We start from the raw sequence: 12,682 nt of genomic DNA, 5'->3' as shown, positions 1-12,682 counted from the left end.
TTTATGTTGAAGCTTTGTAATTTTCTAAGCCTCTTATTAGTATGCATTTTTCTGTAATAAATTAGAATGGTATGCGTTATTATCGGTGTGCATGAGTTGTTCTAAATGCAAAAATTAAGTATTTAAAATTTATAAATACAGTATTTAATCTTATCTCCAAGAGAAACAATTTGACACAATCAGATACTACAGCAAATAATTAATCCAAGCTTCGACTAACACAACACAAATTAAAATTGTATTTCTCTGTGCTGTAGTGGAAAGATAACATAATTCTGGTTAAACAAGTAATAATAGCAGAAAATATTTAATTTTTTACACACGTCCCTATGTACCAGATTAATATTGTTACGTTTTTCTTTCTTCTGACACCAGTTGTTACGTTATTTTCTTCCTTCACATTCGTAAAGGGGTTCGTGGGGATTTGGGGTGAATAACAGCAACACATCTTGATGAAGTATCAAACCACACTTTATTGGCCGGTATTTAATCAAAAGAGCTCCAAAATCACGTTTAACAGTCGTCGAAGAACTACTATAAACACGCTGACACAATCAGCGACACAGCCTTCACACTATCAGGCTATAACAGTGGAGGCAGCTTTACTGCAAAGCACCAGAGTACAGCTCCCGACTGTGCTCGGTCGTTCTCGGAACTCCATGTACTCTTGAGATTCTCCACGCTACAATTCGCTATGCACCCAAAGACACACAGAGCACAGCTCCCGACTCTTCGGTTCAGTCGTTCCCGGAGCTTAACACGCTCTCTCGACGATGCACTAAGAGACTCCTTCGGTGAACTCGACGACCCACTCGGCACTCTCTTCCCACCTGTCAACTCGATCGACTCCGCAGAGATTGACTCGCTAGACGAGGCACCAACTCGATACTAACTATCTCGCACTCTATGCGAGGCACACACTGACTCGCCCTCTCGGCGAGGCACTCACTATCAGCTCGCTAGGCGAGGCACACACACTAACTGACTGCGGACCAGCAGGGTTTTTATAGCTTTCGGCTTGTGTTCGAGAACATTCTGGGCTAAACCGGTAAGAATTCGTTCCAGAAGGTTCTCCATCCGTCCATGGTATATCGCCAGTTTTGTCGCCAAATGTGCGATTTCTCGCCAAATGTGGCAACCTCGCCTTCCCTTGCCATTTTATGGCAACTCTAAACCTGCTTTGCGGGGAAGCCATCTTACCGCGCCTGTACATTTCGTAACAATATATTATATACGAAGCTATTTAATTACGAACAATAAACCCAAAAATAAAAGTCACAATAAACATAAAAATAAAAAAATTATCCTAATCTTGGAACGAAACTCTCGAATATTTACTTTTTTAACGCTTAGTTTTACATAATCATCTCCTCAACCCAATTCTTGGTACAAAACTCTTTAATACATACTGACATCCAACAATTCAGATTTACATAATCAACTCTACAAACCAAGATTTTTCTTACATGAGCAGACTTCGGGAATCTGGAATCTAAAAGTACTTACTCGATGTTGAAGGATACCCCCCAGAGGGTCTTCGTAGAAGGGTCTTTGTTCGTAGAAGGGAGCCATCCTCTCCAACGCGCTAAATATCCGTTCGTCTTATATTTTGTAGATAGAAGCACTTGGCCGGATCTTTGTACATCATCACTCAGAAGCCGATATTCTAAGTGGCTAATATGAGCTAATATATATTTTCTAATATGAATAATAACACGTCAACTAGCCGGCTGGTTCGAATTCGGCGAAGATGCAGATGATTTTTCATGTAATTTGCACCGTAAAATTTAATATGTCTACACTGTTACCTTCTTAATTTCATGTTGATCTTCTGTGTTCCCTTCCGAAAGAGTTCTTACCACACGAATCAACTATGCCACAAAATGTTTAATTTTGTGTTCAGATACCTAGTACCAAATACATGTTGTTATTATTATTAATCTTTTCTTTAATCCTGTTATGATATGTTACTGGTTTCTTATTATGAAAATTTTAAACACATTCTTTAAATGTCCGACAATCAAAAAAGTACTATGATATATTGTTGTTATTCTAGATTAATGCTAGAGGTACATTCTCGTGATTTGGTTTGGTTTATTTGATTACAAAAAAGCATGTCAATGCAATTTGCCTAAGGGGAGAAAGGCCTTTATGAAGAATTTGTAAGGGAAACTGGTTAGTATTTACATAACATATGGGGAAAACTATGAAAACGCTTATGAGGCCAGCCAGTCCTCCGCGATTCGAGTCCTAGACGAACTAGTATATTCTAATGAAGCTCAGTGGAATTCTTTCAATGCAAATTCCGTTACTTTGAATTAAATAAAGCTATAGAAGAACTGATATTTGAATGAAGGAAAATCGGGAGATCTGAGGGATACATATAGGGAATAATTTAGATTTATTATACCATGTAAGGAGAATACATGAAGAGATGAGCAAACAATAATAGCATAAATAAAAATTCAAGCGATCATGAGGACTCTTATCATGCACACAGTAAATGGGCTGAGCTTGTAGTCGTCCAGAAATACCATGGTAATCAGAGAAGTACGTATTTACAATTGTACTTAGCACCAACAGGTTTGCAATTTTAATTATAGATACACTTTTTTCACTTTTTTTATTTCGCCCTCCTTTTATTCTAGCTCAAAATAAATTCACAGAGAGCCCCTATTGGGCGTACAAGAAGCCTCCACTTGGGCTTTAACTCAAAGTAGAAAATATAAAACTAACTAATGCTAAATATGTTTAATCAGCCGAAGCTTCATATAATCAATCCGGCGTAGTTGGCCCTTGACAAGGAATCCCGGCGTAAGCACGTAATAAGCTCGGGCGTAGAATAGCAAGCTTTAATTGATAGCAACAACGCGATCGAACAGGCTGTCCTGCTGAAGTAACTCAGACCTCAGCTTAAATTCTAGTTGCTACCCTATTTGCATAAAGCTTAAAACTGAAAACTCATTCTGGTAGGAAATCGCAGGTAGGAAATTGAGAGCGTACAGGAAAGGGTTGTCTTAAAATAAAAATAACCATTAGATAAATAAACACCTACAACTCTTATGCTCAAAATATTCAGGAAAACTATTAGCCGAGCAATTTTGCTTAAAAGGTAGAAAATTATTACGATTCATCTTCGGAGTAATATCCATCGGAGTATGCACCCTTATTTCCTCATTTTTGACAATCCTGGAAGTACCAGGAGAATATTTCGTTTGTTATCTGTCATATCATCACGCGACATCGAGTGAAATGTCGAAAGATGCTTTGATTTCATTTGCACTGCAACGCTAACTGGCGGAGCTGGATGATTTCACTTCATATATTTCTTCTGTACAGAGTACATTAATCACTATTAATAGAAAATTAATTTAATTACAACAAGTTTTACTTGTGTAAAATAAAATTTTCTTGAACCGTTTAAGTACACATTTTTTAATATACATTTTAATTAAGTTACTTACTAGAGGTACAGATGCTCTCAACTTTATGGACGCGTTGCATTCCAAACGGCCATTTGTACTGTGGATTTGTTCGTAAAATGTTGCTAGGTTCGCTATGTATATCTCCTAAACGAAGTTAAATAGCAGATATATCATCCATTACGTACTCCATTTAGAGTTTCCCCCACTTTGATAAAAATATTCATTTCGTTTACTTCCAAACAGTGAAAAGTTTTTGAAGTTTCTTAAATCTTCAAGCGATTTAATCGGAGAGTTATAATTCAAAAAGGAAAAAAAGAAACGATCAAAAAAGAGTCTGCACAAAAATCTCTTGGGAAATAAGTAACTTTACATTCTTTTCAGTTGGAGTTAAAATGTTAACTTTCCTCTTTAAGTGTTGCTCTTGAAATGTGGCAGTTTAAATTGCTTGCGGTTCAGCAAAGTTTGATGGAATTTGCGAAAATTTAAACTTTCTTATGGGTGAAGAATTTTGTTTCTCCGTTACTGTCAAGTAGGGGAAATACAGAGACTTTTCTTATATTTAGATTTCCAGTATTCTATTGTAAAGATGTTTGACATACTTGACGTTTTAAAAAATTATGTTCGACAGTTTTTAAGTACATTTGTTTTGCGTCGATTGATATTTCACCTGAAATTATAAAACATATAAGAATTTTACAGGGAGTTTTAATTCGCGTTATCTTAATGCTTTACAATAATGCTTTGCAATATTTTTTACTATTTCTGTTTTTTCCAAGCAGGTAAACTTCTCTTTTTGCTTTGGTTAAAGCGACGTTGATCACGCTTTTTTGCAACGAGTAGGCTTCCTAATAGTTGTCGATACTGACATTTCTAACTTTTTCTTAAGAAATGAACACTTCTTTTATTTATTAAATTATAACAACAGTAAATAACTGTTGAAATGCATTTTTTTTACATTTTCTCCAAAATTTAAAGGGCAAAGTTTTCGCTATTTACACATTTTAAATGCTTGTAACTTCTTTAAAAATTAGAATACTTGAACTCGGTTTTTTGCATATGATGTAGTTTTACGTATGTGGAATATTACGAGAGTAAAAAGAACAAATTCAATATTTTGGCTGATTTTTAGCTATTTTAAAGTCCACCGTCCCCTTAATCCTGAAAGCTGCAGGTGTTCTTTATGAGATAATTCAGGAGTGTCAGAACGTGTTGGAGCCCTTTATCTTAGTAGTCCAATATGTTAGATCTGTTATCCCTTGGCTCTCCTTTAGGAACACAAATAACGGTTTCTTCCATTCTATTGTAAGCGTTAGTAACTATTGGCGATAGGAATCAGGGGATATGACGGTACGACGAGAGTGATAGGAAAATTTCACACGTTCTCAAATAAGATCTTGTAAATATAGTGATCTTGTAAATTGTAAATATAGTTTATTTTTTGGAAGGTGAGGTTTCGATATATACGAGGAAGCTTTACTTTCCATGAACAGCTCAACTTCCATCCAAGGTATTATTTACCACGGAAAGAGAGGTATATGTTGAGAAGTTAGTGTCATTTACCAGTTATACACTGACTACCAATAAGTATTTGGACACCTATGCAAATGACGATATCTGCGGTCCTAAGGTACGTCACGGACTCCGCCGGTATATATCGTGTAGGAAACAGCATCGGCTTTAGTTGTATGCAAGATGCCTCGCAGTTCGGAGCTTTCTGATTTCGAGAAAGGTATAATTATCGGGTATCACAAATATGTCCGATTCTTAAGGGACATATCTAGCGATCTGAAGTACCCAAAATCGACAGTGGTCTATGTGATTAAAGAAGTAAGGTGAGCGATGATTGTCGGAATGTGCCCAGAGTCGGCAGACCAACGAAACTGAGAGACAGAGACCGACGAGTGCTGTCCAGAGAAATTCGGAAGAACCGCACTCAACCGATGGCCCTCATCTGCGAGGAGTTTCAACAGGCATCCGGGAGTATTGTTTCAATGAATACCATCCGTAAAAAAGCACATATGCCTGGTTTTCATGGTCGTGCTGCTGCCCATAAGCCTTTGATAACAAATTCCAACCGCGCTGCTCGGTTAATGTGGTGCAAAGCACATCGAAATTGGACCATAAATCAGTGGAAACGGGTTTTTTGGAGTGACGAATCAAGGTTCACCCTTTACCGTTCGGATGGCAGGGTCTGGGTCTTGCGTCTACCTGGAGAACGTCTCCTGCCAGAATGCATTGTGCCGACAGTCAAGTTTGGCGGAGGCGGAATTATGGTCTGGGGGTGTTTCTCCTGGTATGGGCTGGGACCCTTGGTCCCCATTCATGGTAAGCTCAACTTCGATGCCTACTGCACTATTTTGGATGACAATGTGCTTTCTATGTTGTGGTAGTTTTACGGGTTGGACCCCTGTTACTTTCAGGACGACAATGCCAGTTGTCATGTTTCAACGTTAACCAAGGCTTGGTATGGTGCTAATGGAGTTCATCGAATGGACTGGCCTGCCCAGAGTCTAGACCTGAACCCTATCGAGAACCTCTGAGACGAGTTGCATCGCCGAATTCAGGGGTCACTACCCGTGCAAAATCGGTGAAGGAACTTCTACGTCTTCTCCAAGCCGAGCGGAAGAAAATACCATTAGCTGTCATACAAACACTTGTGGAAAGTATGCCCCGGATGGTCCACGCTGTAATTACCTCTCGTGGAGGCTCTACCAACTACTGATTTTGAATAATGTTAGTTTTTCTTTTCTATCACAGGTGTCCAAATACTTATTGGTAGTCAGTGTATTAAGTGTTAAAATACAATTTTACTAGATCTAACGATTTTTCCGTTGAAATTGTGGTTCAGTTTCATAAAAAAAACACCGAAGATTAGAGTTTTGGTGCACTACCGCTAGAATTAAGATTTATCACAAATCTAAGAAGTAGCATAATCGGGCTTCGATAAAAGCCCTTTAAGTACTGAATATATTGATAAAAATCTGAGTAACATTCAGAGACTATTACCAAATAAAACACAGAATGCCAATGAAATAACAGACAATTAGAAAAAAAGTCTGTTAGACGTTTGTTTCATTACGACGGAAGTTAATTTTAAGCATTTAAATCAAGGAAACTCAGCTAGTATTGTAGTTTTCTTACTCGTTTAATACTATTGAAATGTTACCAGAACAGAAAGCATTATTTATAAAATATATTGGCCTTTATGTTAGCTAGGGTGGAACCAAGAGATGCCCCAAGGGAATCTTCACTTAATTGCATCGTGAGAAACGTAGATACGCAATGCATGCAAGCGACAATGTGTCTGTTCACCGAAGTAGGAAATAATGATGTTAATGATATCTTCCACGAAACATGAATAGTACACTAATAGGTGGGTATATCCACTCAGAATTGATTCAGAAGCTTTCATAGAATTATGGAAAATAACTGCAGTGGTTAGATAGTTTTGACAAAAATCTGTAGACTAGAAGGTATTTTAATGCGTTTGTGTTTTTATCAAAAAGCAAACTATTGCATTGCACTTTTCCTTTTCAAAAAGCTACAATTTTAATGTTAGAAAATTCACAGTTTTTATACATCTAGAGCAAATGGCAAAATATGGGAATTATGAAATTATATTGATTCAAATTATGTGAAAATTATGTGGAATCACAATAGTTTCGTTATTATTGTTTAGTGTAATCTGCATCTGAAAGAGATTAATAATGTTGCGTGCGTACGGGTTCGTAATGCATTGTATGATAACAGAGCTGACAATATAGCTTTATAAAATTCAGTTTTATCAAAATAAATACTTTATATTTCTAGAACTTTCCACAAAAATACTCTTACAGCTCTTCTCAGTATCACAGAGTACAATCAGTAGTTACACTTTCAAACTACTAAGAACGTTAAACACAGTGCAATTCAAAACGCATCTAAAAAGGCCAAAGTATTATACAGTAAGATATAGAACAAAATTGTAAGATATAGAACAAAATAACTACTGTACCGGATAGAACAAAATAAAAACAAATAAAGGTTAATAGATTATATCAGGTTATCTGTTAGATACACACACACATACAAATACATGTTATTTAATATATGTAACTGCATAGTGTTTGCAGTATGTCAATATTTTAGTTACACATGGCGGTGTTCGCTGAACCAGTTTCGCTGTCACTTAGGAATAAATGATGACATGTTTGCCAAATTAAACTCGTGAAATGAAATATGGGAAAAATAATTTAATTTAATTAGTTATTTTGCAAATATTCAGTTTTGTAAAGTTCATTCTTAGTAAAACATATATGATGTGGACATTGACTTCCTTGTACGGCCTATTAAATTATAAACATTTTTCTTGCATTTCATTTAAACTTTCATCATTATAGAGATATATTTCTCATTCAATTAATTCAGTTCTCATTTCGCGGCAGTGCAAAAATACATAAAAACTCAATGGCCATTAAATATTGTAAAATACATAAAAAACTAAAACACAAAATACAATTTTGACAATTAAAATTAGAGTTTGTAGGCAAAAAAGAGCAATCCGTCCAGCGGGTAGGAAGATAAAATTTTCGGTGTACAAAACTGAAAGTTAACGTTTGATCTTACTAGGCAAAAAAGACAAAATTGACGCACCGACTTAATTCAGTATTCGATTAAATGTTTCAGATGTAAACAAATAGTGGCCTCGTTAGTCTTAGTGGTAGTGAAACTTTTAAATTGTTGATAATTCTAAAACTATTGCATTCAGATTAACTAAAGGCATAGAAAACTTATCTAGAACTTAAAAACAATATAATTCAATCGCTTTTAAAACAAAAAAATGTGCAGTTTACCAACGTATAAGAATAAAAAAAACTAAACTCGTCAACTCAGGTAACAGAGGAGCAATATATAAAATTTCAACGTTGTGAGGCAACTCGTTTTTGAATTATGTAAGATACATACATTACGTACAGATGTCGTGAAAAAAAATCTATTCCGAATCCATTTTACGAAAAAATGAGTCCTTTATTCTAGCCTAAGTACAGATGTCACGCAAAAACACTCTTTCAAATTGATTCGTGAGCAAGCAAAATGGATTTTGCCTTTGAAATATGATGCTCGAAGGTTTTCGCGATTACAATACTTCCTTTATATCATACAAGGAAGTAAAGAAAGAAATATAAATAATCTTTTAATTGCATTAATAATTTCCCTTTCAAGTACCATAATTTCCACAAAGATATGCATTTAAACTCAAACATGTACGAAACAATTTACAGGAAACATTTGATTTTCAGCGCAATTATTTAACCTTCCAGAATTTATAAAACAATTATCGCATGGAAAACACGACGTACCTTGCTTTGAAAATGCAATTAATGGAATATATATTCATCCTGCATCAGTTAAAATTGCAAACTGACTACTCATAAATTTCGCTTTTTTTACATGACGGTAGCTTATCAGAAGAGGAACTCTCATCAACGTGTGCTAAACATGTCTACATTTGAATTCTTACTGCCTTTAAAAGGTTTTTAAATTAAGTGATATAAGATTATTTTAGATATACGTGATTGACTATGAGTATTGCTTAGAATTATCATTGTATAATTATTAATTCGTGTATAAGATATTTTACTAAAATTGTTACAGATTCCTACAAAGTACACATCATAACGCAATGCGCCCTGTCACAAAGCATCGCTTGAAAATGGCCACATTTATAACATAATGAAATAAATAGCCATGTTGATAATTCTGGTGTAATATGAGTAAAGAACTTCGCAGTAAAATTATTTTGTGGAAATCCCCTGCTCCTATAGCCGTGCGAAATCTTTGGTAATGCTGATCAGAGGGAATCACGATAAATACCAGTCACATAGCTTATGAATAATATTGCAAACTCGTCTGTGTCTATTTAGCGGTTAGGTAAACTTACAGATCCATCTGAGTCCACTATAAAATAATCTCCATCCAGTAGCAGCAGGAAAGACATATTGATTGTGAAATTGTTTACTAACTCGAAAGCAGCATTTATGTCATGACGTTCTATATTGCATGAATTTCTGAGAATGAATGGCTTTTCAATTACTTCAGTAAGCGGTTTCTGAATGGACCAGTTCTTTCATGTTTTGCTTTATTGAATGCATTTCAAATAAAAACTTGAAAAATTGCCGTTGAATAAAATTCAGTGAAGTTAAGTTTGTGTTCAATCAAAAAAGCTGCAGTTTATTTCAGGAGTTCATTTGACACATCAATTAATGCGCCTGCCTGAATTCATTCATTCAATTGTTAGAGCTGTTTATATATATATATTAAAATAGAGACTAGTACTAGCTTTTGACTGAAAAGAGCGAAACTGATTGATCAGTTGGTTGGTTTACTGATTAAGGAAAAACACATGAGTGCTGATTGTATAGGACAGATGACTTCATGGAGACTTTTCGAAAGGAAATTGACTAGTGTCTACTACGCTATACATGAGGCAGGGGAAGAAAAAGACATGAAACTCGGAGCAGAAAGCCTATTCGCAGGCATATGCTGAACCTAGATCAAAATAGGACTGTTGCGTTGTCTTATTAATGTAGTAAAGAAAAAGAATTAGAACGAAATATTTTAAGCAAAACCGCAGAGCAAAGCTGCATCCATCATTGCTTAAACAATTTTGGTAAATAGACATATTTTCTTCTGTATGGATACTTGTTTTATTTCATTTATTCAATGTTATTATTCTCAGATTTATAAATAAAAATAAATTAATTAAAATTATTTAACTTACCATAACGCTTGTTAATTACTTAGACTTTATTTTAGATTTAATTTTACATTTATAAACAGATTATCAAAGAAATTTTCATCCTTATGATTATTGGCGACGTGACCTGCGAAACAAAATCTTATATAAAAACCTTCATCTCCCCGAATCCTAAGACGTTATATGGACCTATTTAGCTTTACTAATGAGTTAATTTATGTTAATTACCTTCTGTCTTTCTTGCTTTCGAATTTCCTGCCAGAATGCAAATTTCTTACTGATTTTAGTAAAAAGGTCTTTTACACCTTTCCAAATGTCTGTTGTAATTTGAAAGACATAGCGAACAGTCGCTCACGTCATCTAGATTTCTCATCTAATTTATGTTACTTAAGAGGGGGAGACTAAAGAAAGTTAAGATATAATAGGTGGTTAGTAAGCCCAAGTAATCTACAACATTAGTGGGACGACAGAAAATAGTATGATTGTATCGTTTTTTGAAATTGTAAAGAGTGAAACACACCCAGCAAGTGTTATTATTTGTTTTTTAAGAGGACGATAGATGTCCTTAATCAGAGATGTTTGTTAATATTTAAAGTATTAAGCATCGTTTGGTGATTCAAATCGTCACAAAGAGAAGGAGGCATAACATTGACAAACAGTCATAAACTCTTGACTGCAATCTATAAGGCAGCACCTTCCTAGGGTTAGTGCCAAGTAGTGGACTACCATGTTTAGGCAAGGAAGAGGTCAGTCAAAGATAAGCTTATACCAGGCTTCAAGTTAGCAAGTAAGCAGTGAATAAATGTGTATAAGACGAGAAATATATTACGGAACATGTGCGAGCGACAATGTTTCAGATTTCTATGGAAATGGGCATCGGTGTTAGATAAGAAGGAAATAGTTTGCATAAAAATCTGAGCATATAGAGGGACTGTATCAAATGGATACTCAGAATGCTGACGCCAAGGACGAAGAAACATTGCATCGAAACGTTTTGGGAGCTGCTCTCTGTGGTACCTTCGAATAAAAATTTTTAGTATCAGATGCAAACAAGAGATGAAACATAATTTCTTTACCATAATCCAGAAATTAAACAAGAAAGCATGAACAATAGTAGTCTATTGTTCATGCATTTCTTGATATAATTGTAACATTTTCCGATGCTAGCCTTTTTTTTTCGTAATAAATCTATTACAGTTTTTCATGGCAGAATGGCAAAGTAATAAATAATATTAGGAAGCAGCAGTAACTTTAAGATCAATGTTTTTCATTTCGGATATATATATATATATATATATAAGATATAACAAAATACGATGGCTGTTTTAAAAAATAATTGGCGACCTCAAAATTAACATTCTAAATTTGCTGCTCTCCCCCCTAAATTCATCTGTTCTCCCAAATTCACGATCATTCCACATTACATAACACTGCTTGAAAAAGGTAACTAAAACTAATATTGACCAATCATAGCTTATAATACTTTCTTCATCTACGAAGTATAAATACTGAGTCACGAGCACTACGCTTCCCTTTTTTCCTGACATCTACCATGCAAAGAAGTCCGCGCCGCTTATGCTTCCCTGCCTGAAATGACGTCGTAGCTTTTTATAAAAATTACTGTATTATATAAAAAAATATTGTAATAATATAAAAATTATTGTATTCAACTATGATCGAAAAGTAATTTGTCTGCCGGAGAAATAATTTTTGATGTGCCTAAAAATAAAGACGGTAATTAGCTGAACTTGGATGTGTTAACCTCTTCTTCCGTCTTTCCACTCGTCTGTCGAAAGGAGTTAAAAGTACCGGATGCATGATTGCGCACTTAGTATATTACATATATGTATATATATATATATATATATATATATATATATTAATTGAAAAAGAAAATGTAAAGCTAACAAGTAATTAGGCGTAAGACCTATTTGGTCTTAAAAATTTTTGCGCATAATGCTGCAAAAAGATATGAAATAATAGTAGTACGTAGAAACATTGCAGCGATCTTGCTAAAAGTTACCAGGAGCTGTAGCTCCACGAAATATTTTAACGCTGCATTACAAAAATATAAACTAAGAAGAAATTTGTCTGGAAAAACTGGAAAAAACTGTGAACACGCGAAAAAACTGCCAAAATGCTGGAAGACTTGCTAATGCACGAAAAAATAATCTGACCGTTGTGATATGTGAAAAGTTAACTCACATGAAAAATAGATTGACGGAAAAAATTTAAAACAAAAGTAAATACATAAATACATATAAAAAATAGACTGAAAAAATGCCAATACATAAAAAGTAAAAAGTAAAATGAAAACATAATTTGCAACTAAACAAAATACAAAAATTACATAGCGGAAAATGGTAAATTAACCGGTATCCGGACATAATCCCGACAGCCGAAATCCCGACAAGCCAAAATCCCGACAGGGTCGAAATCTCGACAAACCAAAATCCCGACAGGGTCGAAATCCCGACAAGCCAAAATCCCGACAGGATCGAAATCCCGACAAGCAAAATCC

Source organism: Stegodyphus dumicola, chromosome 10 (genome assembly GCF_044657685.1).
Source record: "Stegodyphus dumicola isolate Sdum_Otavi_A_Nest chromosome 10, ASM4465768v1".
NCBI classification, from domain to species: Eukaryota; Metazoa; Arthropoda; class Arachnida; order Araneae; family Eresidae; genus Stegodyphus; species Stegodyphus dumicola.
Note: the sequence above shows the minus strand (reverse complement) of the source record.